This window comes from Pseudorca crassidens, chromosome 11, assembly GCF_039906515.1.
Source record: "Pseudorca crassidens isolate mPseCra1 chromosome 11, mPseCra1.hap1, whole genome shotgun sequence".
Classification (NCBI taxonomy): Eukaryota; Metazoa; Chordata; class Mammalia; order Artiodactyla; family Delphinidae; genus Pseudorca; species Pseudorca crassidens.
Window position 1 is genome coordinate 88,898,881 of NC_090306.1, and position 14,465 is coordinate 88,913,345.

Below are 14,465 nucleotides of genomic sequence, written 5' to 3' on the forward strand. Positions count from 1 at the left end.
ACCCTCCTCCCTGCAGCTCCGACGGGTGGCACACCCCAAAGTGGGCTGGGGCCTGGGTTCCCCCCGTGGGCCTCCTGTGTGCATCTGCATGGTTCGGCATCACAGCGTTCCCCTTTGCGGATTGGTCCATCTGGGGTCTTAAATCTAGCATCCGGATGCTTAGGCTTGGATCCCAGCCCAGCCACTCTGTGGCTCCCGATCTGGTGCAGTGCCTGGAGCCACGTGTGAAATACATCGATGTTGAAGGAATGGGTGAACAGCGTGTTGCTTTGGGCAAGTCACTGAATCTCCTGGTGTCTCCGTTTCTTACCTATAAAGCAGGGATAACAGAGGATTAAATGAGATAGTGCTTATGATAGGAGTCTGAGTCGCTGTGCCCAGCGTGTAGCAGGTGTGCAGGAAACGTAACTGCTATTTTTATGCCATTGTTCCGGTCGTCCCTGACTGCTCAAGGCTTTCAGAGCCTAGTTTCCTTTCCACATTCACTCCCCATCATATCTCTTTTTCTCCCCAAGTCTGTCCAAGATGAGACTCAATGATCATTTGCCAAAGTACTATTTTTCCCCCAATAAGACATTTGCCTTTTACCTCCAGGGGACTCTGCTGGTGGGACTCGAAGGTTCCTGGCTGCACATGGTGATAAAAGTCAGAACCAGCTACAGCCGTCTCTGAACTGCCATCCTGGAAGAGACTCCAGAGACCACCTTGTGCAGTCCCCATATTTTTTAGGACATTAGTAAATTGCTTTCTGTATTGGACTGATACTTGGTATTCTAGGAGTCTGCAGGCAGCGTGGCAGGGGTGGGGAGATATGAACGCGTGAGGATGCCAGGGCCCAGGGGAGGAACCGTGTGGTCCTGACATCACCCAGCGGCGGTTAGAAGCCTGACTAATGAGGGCATTCTGCACTTGGTGATTTCTTGTTCTTGTCAGTGGTCCCTTGAGATTGGGCCGGTCTCCAGATCTTTTCAGAGATGAAGGAGCAGAACATAGTGTTCTGTCTTCAGCAGCCGTCGCATCTCTCTCAGCCGGGCAAGCTGGAGGGAAACGGAAACGGAGGCTGAGAAGTTGGGATGGAAACACGCAGACTATGTTTACTGAGTTTCTCTGAGCCATGGGATGGGCCATGTGGAAAACTACGTTCTCGCTTCCTTGTGCATCCTCTTTTTTTTTTTTTTCTCGTTACACGGGCCTCTCACTACTGTGGCCTCTCCCGTTGCGGAGCATAGGCTCTGGACGCGCAGGCTCAGCGGCCATGGCTCACGGGCCCAGCCGCTCCGCGGCATGTGGGATCCTCCCGGACCGGGGCATGAACCCACGTCCCCTGCACCGGCAGGCGGACTCTCAACCACTGCGCCACCAGGGAAGCCCCACAGCCTCTTTGTCTTCACTTCCTAGGGCCTGTCAACATTCCAGATCCTCCGGCCCTGCCCCACTGCAGCCCCTAGAGGTGTCTAGTCTGTGTTACTACAGCGTGGAAAGGACAGTGCTTGGAAGCCATTCGCTGGCTATGTGCCCGTCCCACGGAGTTAAACATCACGACTCTGGGCCTCGGTGTCACTGCTCGATGGGAATCTAGGATGTCCCGCACAGACAGGTCATGAGGCTTCAGGGTCCCCGTAAATTATTCTTTCTCCGTTGCCTCTCCCAAGGTCTGTCTCAACATCCATAGACATCATTATTGTCACTTGTGTCGCCTTTCTCTTTTTCCTTAGTTGCATTGAGGGCAGTGGGGGTCTTTCTATAAAGTGAAAGCTGCTCATAGTGGAAATCATTTTAGACCCTCACAGAAGTTATTATTGTGGCTCAGCAGCTGTGCAGAAGTGCTGGGAAACCATTCCCCTGTCCCACCGGGTCCCAGTGGAGGAGAAACTCGTGACCCCACCTTGGGGGCCTGTGCTCACAGGGAGCTTGTAGGAGCGGGTTTGGGAGGGATCTTCCCAACACAAACAGCATTTTTTTCTCTATTTGCAGCAAGGGGATGGCTTTGAACCCATGAGTGTGGCCTTTATAACTCAGTGCTCAGAGTGTTTGAGCTAATAGGCCTTTAGAGATTCTAAAAGAACCCTCTGTTTGGGACTCAGTTCTAAGATCCTGAAAATCATCTATCAGGAAGGTCCTTTGAGCTGATCCAGGTACCAGCAAACACACCTCCCATCTCTCCATAGCGTGACCACAGCAGACATCGCCAGTGGATCCTAGCACTTGTCTCCACACTGAGCTAGAATGGAGCCTCGGGATCCTCGCCCCACAGTGTCCAAGACTGAGAAACCCTATGCCTTTGCAGGTACAGAAATTGAGACCCGGAGCCTTACATATCCAGCTCAAGGCAGATCTTCTTGTTAGGTGGGCTGAAACATACACACACACACAAATGTTCATGCACACGTGAAGTTTATACTCATATAAAGTTTATATAAGCAGCTTTCATAATGTATAAACACACATGGATGTGTGTGTGTATAGTAATATATACATAAAACTTCTACCCCTAGTTCTTCAAATCTGAGGTTCTCCATCAGGACCGATTCACCAGAGGCAAAATTTGCTGACGTCTCCAAAGAATCAAGTGTACCGTCACTCCAATAAAATATCATAGCCGCTTCGGTCAGCCACATTAAAGCTGCAAGGATCTTTAGGAAATTGAGCCTCGTGGGTCAGATGGACCACATTTTGTGGAACAGGCGAAATGCATCTGAGGTTGAGGGTGACTGACAAGTCGGGCCATCTTTAGATAGGCAGGGAAGTGCAGTTACAAAATACCTTTGAGCTTCAATCAGATCCGGCAGAAAATTCAATCCTTTTCTGGAAGGCAGAGAAAGGTTTGTTTTAAATGGTGAGTTTCTCTTTGGGTAGAAAGGTGTTCCTTGGGTGCGTGGGACTTGTGTCACTGCCCTTACTTCCCTGCCTCCTCTTCCATTTCCTTGTGTCTCTTTAGATCCACCTTCCTTCTCCGGGAAACTTTCCCTCTCCTGACAGCCTGCAGCACCTCTAGTTACATTCCTGCTGAGATACACTGTCTTATGTTCTGTTGTTCTGTCCTCAGTGAGACATTCCCAAGCTCCAGTTGGGCACGAGCTCTCTTGCGGATCTGACTCCCTTCCTGAGGTATGGAGAGGGGTTCCAGGCCCACCCTGAGCTGTGTGGAAGGTTTAGAGGCTAGGCTGGTCCATGCATTTGTGGCTCCCCAGGGCAGGTCACTATAGGGAAGGACTGGTGTGTCTGTTCCTTTCCACACCAGGATTCACAGGCTTGGGCTGGGCCCCATCCCCAGGGCTGCTATTTAGGGCTGGGGTCTCCTTGCCTTCCAGCCTCACGGATGCTTTGATGCTGACTGCATGCAGGAGCCAGGCTCTCCTCTCTCTTTGCAGTTTACTGATGCTCTTCTGTCTTGGCAGCTCCCGTTGCCATGCAACAGCCAAAGGTACCGCGCCAGTGGGCCCCTCCCACTGTCTGTGCATCAGCCCTGCTGTCTGTCCCCCTTAGCGCTCAGTCCTGCTGCAGGATGGGGATGGAGGGACCTGGAGCAGCAAGCTGGGCCGATTTTAATTGAATTCTGCTTGCTACGCCTTCACTAATGATCTGTACGTTAGCAACTTTGAACAGAGCTAAGATGGGGTGAGAGTGGCTAATGGCTGGTTACCTAGTTGCTTCCTGGGACTTCGAATGTCATCTTGACGTTTTACGAACGTGACTCTTTGTTGCTGTGGGGACCTCCCCTAGAAATACAGTGACAGCCGCAAACTGTCATGCTTTGTTATTACTATGTGTTTGTATTCACTTAAGCATGAAGGCAATATTAGTTCCATTTTACAGAAACTACATCTCAGAGAGGTTAAGTAACAGCCAGGATCACACAGCAAGTAAAAGCAGAACTGGGATTCAATCCCAGGCAGTGTGGTTTTATAGTTTGTGCTCTTAACCAGTATTCTATACTGCCTTTCTACTTATAAAAGGTGAAACCCACCCTAGGGAATCTTAAAAAGCTAATGACCTACTTTTAAAGGCAGTGCTGCTGCTTTATGTATATAGCTACATTTATTAAGTACTTAATAAAGTAAGTACTTAAAACTGTGCTAGGCACTCTTTTAAGTGTTCTTATAATAGCTCATTAATACCCACAACAGTCCTGAGAAGTATTACTATTATTCCCATTTTAGAGATGAGAAAATTGAGGCAGGTGGAGATTCAGTAACCAGTCCAAGGTCATAGAGCCAGGATGTGACAGAGCCCGAATTGGAACCCAGTAGTCTTGATTCCATATTCTACACACGTAAGTAAAACTACTAGTTTATAAAACAAAATAAGGCAAACTTCTTGACTTGGTGATTGTGGGGGAAGAAATTCTAGGGATAGAGAGGGACAGAAAACCCTCCGGGAGTTGCCATATTAGTTACTACAGCTCAGTCTATGAGACCCCTCATTTTTCAGAATGTTTTATATTCTGAATGAAAAAAAGAAAAAAGCACATGACAAATACAACCTGTCAAATTTACTTAAAGGAACAATCATTAGGATTTGTGGGCAGTTTACTTAAAAACCAGTCTCCCTTATGTTCTCAATATTCTGTCATGAGCAGTTGCTTTTAAAATTTAGAGAAGAACTCAGAGGATGTCTGATTCCATTTTGTAATCTTCCTAACTTGTTGCCTCGTAGCTGAGCACGTCGTAGGCACTTGGGAGCACAGTGCACATGCTGGATTGATTGAAAATTGAAGTGTTATGTGTGGGATTAGAAGATAATGAAGTGGGGAGATTCCAGGCTAGGTATTTAGGGACCACATTTTTTGGGTGCCTCCAGGGTACCCAGGCTATACCTTATCCATCTATTCTCCCACTCGTGGATCATTGGGGGATAAATTACAGCATTGTCGGTGATGGTGGTGCAGGTAGTATTGGGGTGGTGCCGTTGACCATGCGGTGCTGGGAGCCCCCAACACCTGGCTTTCCCTCTTGAAGGCCGACACTCCATGTAGCCATGTTGATCCTGCTTCATAATCTTAGTTTACAGTTGGCAGAAGAGGACAAGATTGCGAAAGAAACCCTTTGCAGTCAGCGCGCTTGGCCATCTGAGCAGCTCCGCTCCACATTCTGCCAAATTGCTATATTCAGAAACGGTTAGCGGTTTTGACATATCTGATAACCTACAAAACCGACACGTCCTGGGTTTGATCTTCCCATCTGTGTCAGAGGAGCATGAAATGAGCATGCGAGCCAGGCTGTGATACAGCCCATTGGGGAGGATCTAAATTAAATCGGTGGCTCCCCTGCCGTCCCCCCACTCGACGGCTTTCCAGTCCCGTGTGCCCCCCACCACACCCCTTCCTCCCAAAGGGTTAAGTTACACAAGAGCCCAGGTGCCTGTTTCTCTCCTTCTCACCCTATTTGTTCCTCTCCCTATCACTGTCTTCCTTGTTGATCTTATTGTCTAGGAGAAAGTTGACTCATTTGTAACATTTACCAGCCTCCCTCTCCCACTAGTAGGTGTGTGAGCAGCTGGGGGCTTTACCATGTGTGATCCTCCACACTTCCAGCAAATTCTCTTTCTACCTTTGCAGCGCTGTGCAACCAACCCAAGCTCTGCGCCTTCTCTGTGTCCCATCTACCCCCTCTCTCACACCAGAAATCAAGCTGGAGGGTGATGGGCGTGGGGTGACCTCAAAAAAAACCTACTCATTTCCTTCCTTCTAGAAAAATGTGCCAGGCATATAGCGTTAGGGATAGAGAAGTGAGTACACGGGGTTCCTGCCCTCAAGGAGCTCGTGCTTTGCTCGTGCAACAATATGGGTGTTCCTAATTGCTGCAGTTTATCGAGCGCTCAGGATGTACGAGGCACCGTGCTTTACCCAGATGATCTCATCTGATCCTCACAACAGCCTTGTGAGCTTAGGAAGCCTTCTCATTTTATTTTATTTTTATTTTTTGGCTTTAGGTAGTTTAATAAAAATTTGGGGACAGAATTTCTTTCAACAGATGCACTGCTAGGCCCCAAATGGCCTTTCTATGGCCAGCATCTGCTTCGACTGGTTAGGGTCTCGACCACACCACTGTCAGGGCCTTCCTTGGACGGCAGCCCGTGGGGGCTGGGGGCAGAGCAGTGGGGTCTCCTAGTTTTGCCCCGTCCGCCCTAGCTTTAGTGGATATCATAAAGGTGAGAGGAGCTGGGGGCGGAAAGAGCCTCATTTTGGAACTTAACCTTTGCAGCAGATAATCCGCAGAGCTTTTGGTGTCTTTTCTTCGCTCCCCTTCTTTCCCCTCCCCCAGACACAGCCTTCTAGGAAGAACAGTAGGGAAGGGATAATGCTTGGCACCGTTGGGTGTTCAAAGCTCTGTACCCAGGCCGAACGCAGGCACAGAACGTTGGGCCACTAGGGGCAGGCTGGGTGCGTGGAGTCCCATCTGCCCCCGAGCCCAAGGCTGGATGCGGTAACGGACAGGCACGTCACGTTCCGGCTGCATCAGCCCGAGGCCGTACCTGCCGAGGTCAGACTCGGGCATCTCCACGTCCGGGCTGATCAGCTCCAGGTCAAAGCGCTGCTAGCACAAGGAACACGAATTGTTTGGTGCTGCTGACGGCGTAACCCCTCCCCAGGCGCTGGTTGTGCCCCGCTCCCCAGGGCATGCTTTAATTCTTCAGTCGCTTCCCATCCTTGTAAAAGTCTTTCTTCTCTGATCCATCAGGGTTCAGGAATCGGTTGTATTTAAATACCTCTGGGTCTGTGTAGTTCTCCGGGTCCTTCTGGGGACTCAGGAAGGGGAAGAGGAGGAGGCAGTCGCCACATCGCAGGGTGAATTCCCGCCCATCTGCCACGGGCAAGGTCAGGTCCGCCACGACCTCGCGGGTGATGAAGGGTGCAGCGGTGAGCCTGAGGCTCTCAGCACGCTGTCCAGCACAGGCACGCTGTCCAAAACCTTCCGTGGGAGGGTGGTCATCTGCGAAATGGGCTGCTCTACTCGCAAGAGAATAGGCTCCAGCTCTCCACGGACAGCAGCCAGGGCCTCGGGATTCTTGAGGAAGAGCAGGGGCCAGAGGCAGCAGGACCCATGCTCCCCTGCGTGGCCCAGAGCTGCAGCGCCGGAGCCCGCGCCTGCATCTGCTCCGACACGCCCGCCTCCTCCAGGTGTAGCAGGTAACTCTCCAGCCATTTGCTCCGGTGGGCCCGAGTGGCCGGCCTGGCTGGGGACGGCAGCTTCCACAGGCAGCCTTTGACCCTGCACACCTGCTCCCTATCCCCCAGTGACAGGGAGCCACGTGCCAGTTTGGGGAGCAGCAGGTCGAGCTGGCGGAAGGCGTGGAAGCCGTCGGCTGAGTGGATGCCGTCCTGGGCCTGGCTCTCCCGGGTGTGGGGCGCTGCCTCGACACCGCGCAGAGTCAGGTAGCGGCTCCGAGCGGGCAGCTGTAGGAGAATTCGAGGAGTCCCGTCGCATGCCAGCCACTGCCTGCTTCCCTGGTGTCACCCAGCGGGGCAGTGTGGAGGTTGGCATACACGGCTTCCGTGCGCGCCTGGAGTTCTTTGTGGAGGAGAGTCGGTTTCATCTTGGACTTTTCATTGCTGGGGCTGTAATGCGGAAGCTGCGCGTCAAAAATCCTCTCCATGAGGAAGACGGCGTAGGCGTGGAAGTCCAGCCTGGTGCGAGGCTCCCACACCACCATGTCATAGGAGTGTGGGTCCAGGAAGACAGTGGCATACCTGCCCCCCACCAGCACAGTAAAGATATCACCGTGCTTCTCCTTCATCCTAGTGAGGAAGCTGGCAGCATCTTTTCCAAACTCCAAAGCATAGCCCAACCAGGGGATACTGCCCTCCGGCGGAGGCTCTCCAGGTCGCCTCTCTGTGAGCCGGCTTCTCCCAAAGGCTCCGTTTAAGGGCTGGCACAGCACAGGGCTGGAGGACACCAGTGTGCACCAGCCCTCTCCCACTCCAGGTCTGAGCCCACAGGCAGGACACAGGAGCGGCAATGTTTGCACAAGAGGCAGGAGGGCAGGATGGTTATGAGCCTGACTTTAGCACCACACTTCCTGGCTTCAAATCCCAGCCATGCTTCTCGCTGGCCACGTGACTTTGCTTCCCTGCGCCTGCTTCCTCACCGCATGCGCCGGCGGGTCAGCAGCAGCACAGCCAGAAGCCCAAAGACCATGGCCCAGGACATGGCAGGGCCGGCGACCAGGCTGCGGCTGCGGAGCGCTGTCTTCTCACTTTAGAGATGAGAAATGGCAGGGGTAGTAGGTAAATTGGCCAAGGTCACATGACTGGTAGGTGGTGGACTCGGCCCTCTGTCTTCAGAGGAGAAAAAATGCTGTTATTATTATTTATAATAACATTTATTGACTATCTACCACGTGCCATGTATCAGTGCCTACATGCGTGCTATCTTTCAGTCTCTCTGAAATACTCCGAGGATGGTTTTATCAGACAGTCATGACTTGCTGAGGACAACATGGTAGGAAGTGGCAGCTTGGGGCTGATACCAAAGTTGGTCTGATTCTAGAACTTCCAGGCTCCTAACCCCTGGGCTGTATCACCTCTCATTAGAGCAGTGTAAGGTTCACCATCAAACCAGCCCCTTGTTAGAATGAAAGGAAGAGCTTTTAAACTTGGTCCAGGCCCACAGGCATGAATGGGACCATCTCAGGGTACCTGGGCTCCATGTTCGCCCTGGCTGAGATGTACGATTCAGGCATGAAGTATTTTGCAGTGTGCCAGGCACTGTTGTTGCCGTGAGCCAGGCAGGGGGTGTCTTAGAGCTTGACGTTCAGGAGGGAGGGAACCGTGATGAGGTCCCTTCAGGTCGGGGGATCAGTGCTCTAAGGAAGACACACAGGATAATGGGATGAAAGGGATGCTGGAGAAGGCCTCCCTCAGGCGGGGCAACTGAGCTGCAGCCCAAGTGACAATCTGGGTGAAGAGGGTCTTAGCTGAAGCATCGAAAGTTCTGGAAGCAGGAGCAGCTTGACCGTAGGAAGGAACAGAAATTCCTGGGTGTCTTCTGAGATCTCTGAGTGGTTCTGTGTGGCTGGAAGGTGACATCAGTGGGTGAGGTGGAATGCAGTCTGCAGACCGTCCTGCCTGAGTCACGGAGTCCCCACGTGGCTCCCTTCTGAGGGAGGCCGTTCCGGGAGCAGCAGGGTTGGAGGCCTTTCCGGTAGAGAGTGGAGAAACTCACTTTTGAAATAAAAGGCTTGGCTTCTCAAAGTCATGCTTGTCACCTCTAAGCCAAAGGGCCGTGATTTGTAATCACAGGGTGGGTGGCACGCACAAGTTCTGGTCTTTTCTTAAATAATAAAAGTGTGAAAACGGTCATCTCTTAGATTTGTTCCCTACCAAGTGCAGCGTATTAATACATACAATAATAGTTAGTATTTCTTAAGTGCTCCTTGTCTGTGTTCCAGTGGGTTGAGAGTTTTTCTTGCATTAGTCTCTTTAGTCCCCATGAGAGCTCTGTGAGCTTAGTATTCTTTTTTTTTTTTTTTCTGGTACACGGGCCTCTCACGTTGTGGCCTCTTCCGTTGCGGAGCACAGTCTCCGGACGCGCAGGCCCAGCGGCCATGGCTCATGGGCCCAGCCGCTCCGTGGCATGTGGGATCTTCCCGGACCGGGGCACGAACCCGTGTCCCCTGCATCAGCAGGCGGACTCTCAACCACTGCGCCACCAGGGAAGCCCGCTTAGTACTCTTTTTATTCCCCTTTGAATGATATGGAAGCTGAGGTCTAGAGAGGTGAAATGTAAGGTCACACATTTGGGAGAACAGGGCCTGGAACCCCTCATGCAACAGCCTGAGGTGTCAGCCAGGGCAGGTACTATCAGGCCCATTTTACAGAGGGAGAAGACTGAGGCATGGTCATGAAAAGGGTGTGGAAGAGAGTCGGGCCTGGAATCTGGGTGTTCTGGTTCTGGCGGAAGGTCCACTAGCCGTGGGGAAGGTGGTGGAACCGCACTCTCTCCTTTGCCCAGACTTATTCAAGGATTCAAAGCCAAGGGCCTCCTTGAAGTTGGGAAAGAGCCCCTAGCAGCCTTCACTGGGGAGCAGGGGCTGGCGGCAGTCCCCGTGGCCACACCCCTTTGGCTGATTCTAAAGCCCATGTAAGGGCTGCATCTGGTCCACCTAACCCCCTGCTCAACGCTTTAATACACCCCAAGTTCCTCCAAATCACCTGGGACATTTTTAAAAGGGCACATTCCTGGGCTTTGAGAGAGGCCTGTTGAATCAGGATCTTGGTCATGGGACCCTGGAATCTGCATTGACCTCCCCCCAGGCAGTCCTGAGGGGCATTCAGGTTGGAGAACCACTAGTCTAGGTCTCAGTACTGAGCCCTTTGGGAAGGGTGGAAATGGCTCTGGATTTCCTCTAAGGCTCTAGGCATGATGCTTAAACAAATTTCGTGGTTACTTTGGCCAGGGGAGAGGCTATTATCATCGGCCCCAGACATTTTGGGGACAGGCTGGAAATAGCTCGCTGGCTGAGTGTTTCTATTTTGTATCAGTATGATTAGGTGTGTCTGGGGGCTGCAGTCTGTCTTTTTTTTTTTTTTTTGGTATCTTTAAAAAAATTGTGGTAAAATATACATATCGTAAAAGTGACCATTTTAACCATCTTTAGGTGTACACAGTTCAGTGGCATGAAGTACGTTCACGTTGTTGGGCATGCAGCCCAGTCCAGAGGGCTCCTTTTGGAACAGTCTAGGAGGGAAGGGCTGTGTACACATTCGGTGCTTAATAATTTCTTTCAGATGACAGTGGAGCAGCGGGGGTTATTGGGGTGATGGGGTAAATTCTTAAGCATTAAGTAAGCATCCCCGCTTCAGACTTTCTCGTGAGCCACTTAACCTCAGTCTGAGATGCTGGTGGAGGAGATGCTGGTGAGCTATGTTTAACGTTCAATTTCTATTTCTGGGCCAGGCAGGATGATGAGTTCATTGTCTGGTCAATGCCAAGGGCTGGTCGATGCCAAAGGCAACTTCCCCTGCCTCCCCCAGTTCCCCAGCAGAATAGAGGCTACCTCTGTAAAGAATCCAAGTTTCCCTCCTGTGTGTGTGTCGCTAAGAGGCAACCCACGGTCACAAGTGGGACTAGGGTTTCAGATGCTGCCGACTCAAGACTGATTGAGTTGAGAACAAATGGGCCTTTTTATATTTAAGAGGAGATTTTTTTTTTTTTTTTTTTTACCGTGTGTCAACGAAAGATCTGTAGACCATCTTGTTATAAATTTCACACTGCTGACTTCATACGTATGAGAGCGCTCACGACCCATTTACATTTTTTGGTGCCTTTGGGTTCATTTCTGTGGTTACCACTCTGAGGAGGCCTACAAAAGCTGGCTTGTTCAGTGGTGGAGCACGTTGCCAATGGAATTTGGTGAGCCTCACAGCAGTGGAGGGGAGGGCGTTGGATCAGCACGTGCACTGAGTTACAGAAGGACTGAATTTTGCAGCTGGAAGGGAACTTCTATAGAGTAAACCCCCTTATTATTTTTTTTTTTTTGCCGTACACGGGCCTCTCACTGTTGTGGCCTCTCCCGTTGCGGAGCACAGGCTCCGGACGCGCAGGCTCAGCGGCCATGGCTCACGGGCCCAGCTGCTCCGCGGCACGTGGGATCTTCTCGGACCGGGGCACGAACCCGTGTCCCTTGCATCGACAGGCGGACTGTCAACCACTGCGCCACCAGGGAAGCCCACCCCCCTTATTTAAAGATGAGGAAATTGAGACCCAGAAAAGGGGGTGGGTGCTTACCCAAGGTCACCCTGCTAGTTAGGAACCCAGCCCAACACGGGCCTCCTGGTCCCCAGCCCACTGACTTTCCGCTGCATCAGACCTTTCTAGTCCTTGAACTCTGGCTTCCATTGACTGGTTGGCTTTGCAATATTAAAAGAAAAACCCTGAAGATAAGTTTTCCTGGAACGAGAAGTCTTTCCAAAATCATTTATAGATTATGTGCCTTCTCCAATTGCCTTTTCCTGTACTCGGGTAGAATCAGTCTTTGCTCCTGGGCAGACGTTTCAGTTTCTTTCCTAAGATCTTGATCTTCCTGATTACGTTTTGGAACCCCCTGCCTCTGCTCTGATGAGAGCCCTGGGCACCGAGGCTCTCTTTCCAGGATGGCGGCACAGCTGGTTTGAAAAGTGGAATATTGAGTCATCAGCTTTCTGGCGTGGCTTATCCTTTCCCAGAATTCTGAAGTCCCATCTGATGTTATTTAGTCACTGTCCTTTCAGTCTGGGAAATGATTCAGATATAAGCTACACAAAGAACTCAACAGAGCCCTCTGTGATAGGGGTGCTTGAGGAGACATGGAAAGCTGGCTCTATTGTTTGGACACCAACCATCGCTCGAGAGCCAGACCCCTCACATTCCTGAGTAAAAACTTCTAGGAAGGTTCTGGGCTCTTGTGATGTACAATCGTCTCAGCTGCAAAATCAGATTAATTGATTGACTAAATATTGTGTTTATGGAGGACTTATTTTGTACTGACCCCACTCAAAGTAGGAGGTACAAAAAGGAATTTAACATGGTCTCTGACATAAGGAAGAAGCCATATGAGTTGGTGCCTAGGTATCTATTAAGGAGCTTTATTACATGCTTCTGTTTTCTTGTTACCCTTAAAGAATCAGAGAAGGTTGCTAGAAGAACAACAAAGGGCACTATTGAGCCTTGAAGCTCAGTGAGGGCTGATCTGTTCTCTTTCACCTCTGTGGTCCCAGGACAGTGTGGATGCTCAAAGAATATTTCTTTCCATGCACAACCCCTCCCCCGCCTTTTTTTTTGTGTGTGTGGTACGCGGGCCTCTCACTGTTGTGGCCTCTTCCGTTGCGGAGCACAGGCTCCGGACGCGCAGGCTCAGCGGCCATGGCTCACGGGCCCAGCCGCTCCGCGGCATGTGGGATCTTCCCGGACCTGGGCACGAACCCACGTCCCCTGCATCGGCAGGCGGACTCTCAACCACTGCGCCACCAGGGAAGCCCTCTCCCCTGCCTTTTTAAAACAAACTTCCACCGCAACTAGAGAAAGCCCACACACAGCAAGGAAGATCCAACGCAGCCAAAAAAAATGAATAAAGTAAATAAATTTCTAAAAAAAAAAAAAAAAAAACAACCTTCCATAAAGGAGGCACCTTTTGTGCAGAGGGATAAGACTGAACCTGGGCCTGTATTACCTGGGTTTGAGTCTCTGTTCCACCACTGAGCTCTGTGCCCCTGAGCAAGTCACTTATGTCCCTAAGCCTCCATTTCCTCATTGATAGAATGGAGGCATCATGATTCATCTTGGGACCGTGGGTACATCACTGAACCTCTCTGATCGAGGATTTCTCCTTTTTAAAACAAGAGGCAGTGAGGATGCGTGTGGAAGGCCCACTGGAATAGGCATACAGCTAAACAAGTATTCATTGTTATTCATTCCGTGTCAGGAATGGGCTGTTTTACTCTTTCACCTCCAATGGAGTTTCAGGAGAATACGTCCATTCCAACACAGGTAACTTCCGATTGCCAGTGTGTTGGTGAATCCCCTGGGCTGCATCCCTGCCCTCCCAACCCCGATTCTGCTGCCGTGCTCACAAAACACAAGGTCGTTGGAGAAACTTTTGAGGCCAAATGTAACTGGAGATAAAAGCTAAACGTTCAGGGAGCCCGCTTAGCAGCCCCAGCTGACCAGAAGCGACGTTTTGGATCACCTACTGCTTCTGAATGGCTTGGGTCACCACACCCTCAATTATCACCGGCAGTGATCATTGAGAGGCACATGGAATGGTTATTTACAAATGGTTATTTGTAATTGAAGACCACAGATAATGGTCACATAAGGTCAACCCTAGGTAATCAGTCCCTTTTATTTCTTCTTTTTTAAAAATTTCATTTATTTATTTATTTTTGGCTGCATTGGGTCTTAGTTGCTGTGCGTGGGCTTTCTCTAGTTGCATCGAGCAGGGGCTACTCTTCGTTGCGGTGCACAGGCTTCTCATTGCGGTGGCTTCTCTTGTTGCGGAGCATAGGCTCTAGGGTGCGTGGGCTTCAGTAGTTGTGGCTTGCGGGCTCTAGAGCGCAGGCTCACTAGTTGTGGCGCACGGGCTTAGCTGTTCCGCGGTGTGTGGGATCTTCCCGGACCGTGGCTTGAACCCGTGTCCCCTGCATTGGCAGGTGGATTCTTAACCGCTGCGCCACCAGGGAAGCCCAGTCCCTTTTATTTCCGATAGACATTTGAAGAAAAGGCTTGAATTTTGAATAAAACCATTTGCTTCTTGCTGTCACGGCCCTTCAGTTATTTCATTAAGGGATTGAAGTCAGAAATCATTTATGACTTTTCCCCCATACGTTATAGATTTGGGGGATAAACTATCTTTGGGGATTTCTGTTAACAAGAAGGAAGAGTCTAGGCTTAAGCAAGAGTATAAAAGAAAATTGAAACTAAAAATTGGTTTCTCGATTTGACTAAAGTAAAGCCAAAAGCTTTGACTACATGCACGGGCCAGCATAG

General features: G+C 50.7%; 1 protein-coding gene and 1 pseudogene across 8 annotated transcripts in view; one reads left to right on the forward strand and one right to left on the reverse strand.

The window, feature by feature from the left end:
• Positions 1 to 14,465, forward strand: part of CHST11 (carbohydrate sulfotransferase 11) — a 288,364-nt gene that overhangs the window by 103,903 nt on the left and 169,996 nt on the right. The window lies entirely within an intron of this gene.
• On the reverse strand, positions 6,160 to 8,649 carry LOC137202690 (prostacyclin synthase-like; annotated as a pseudogene).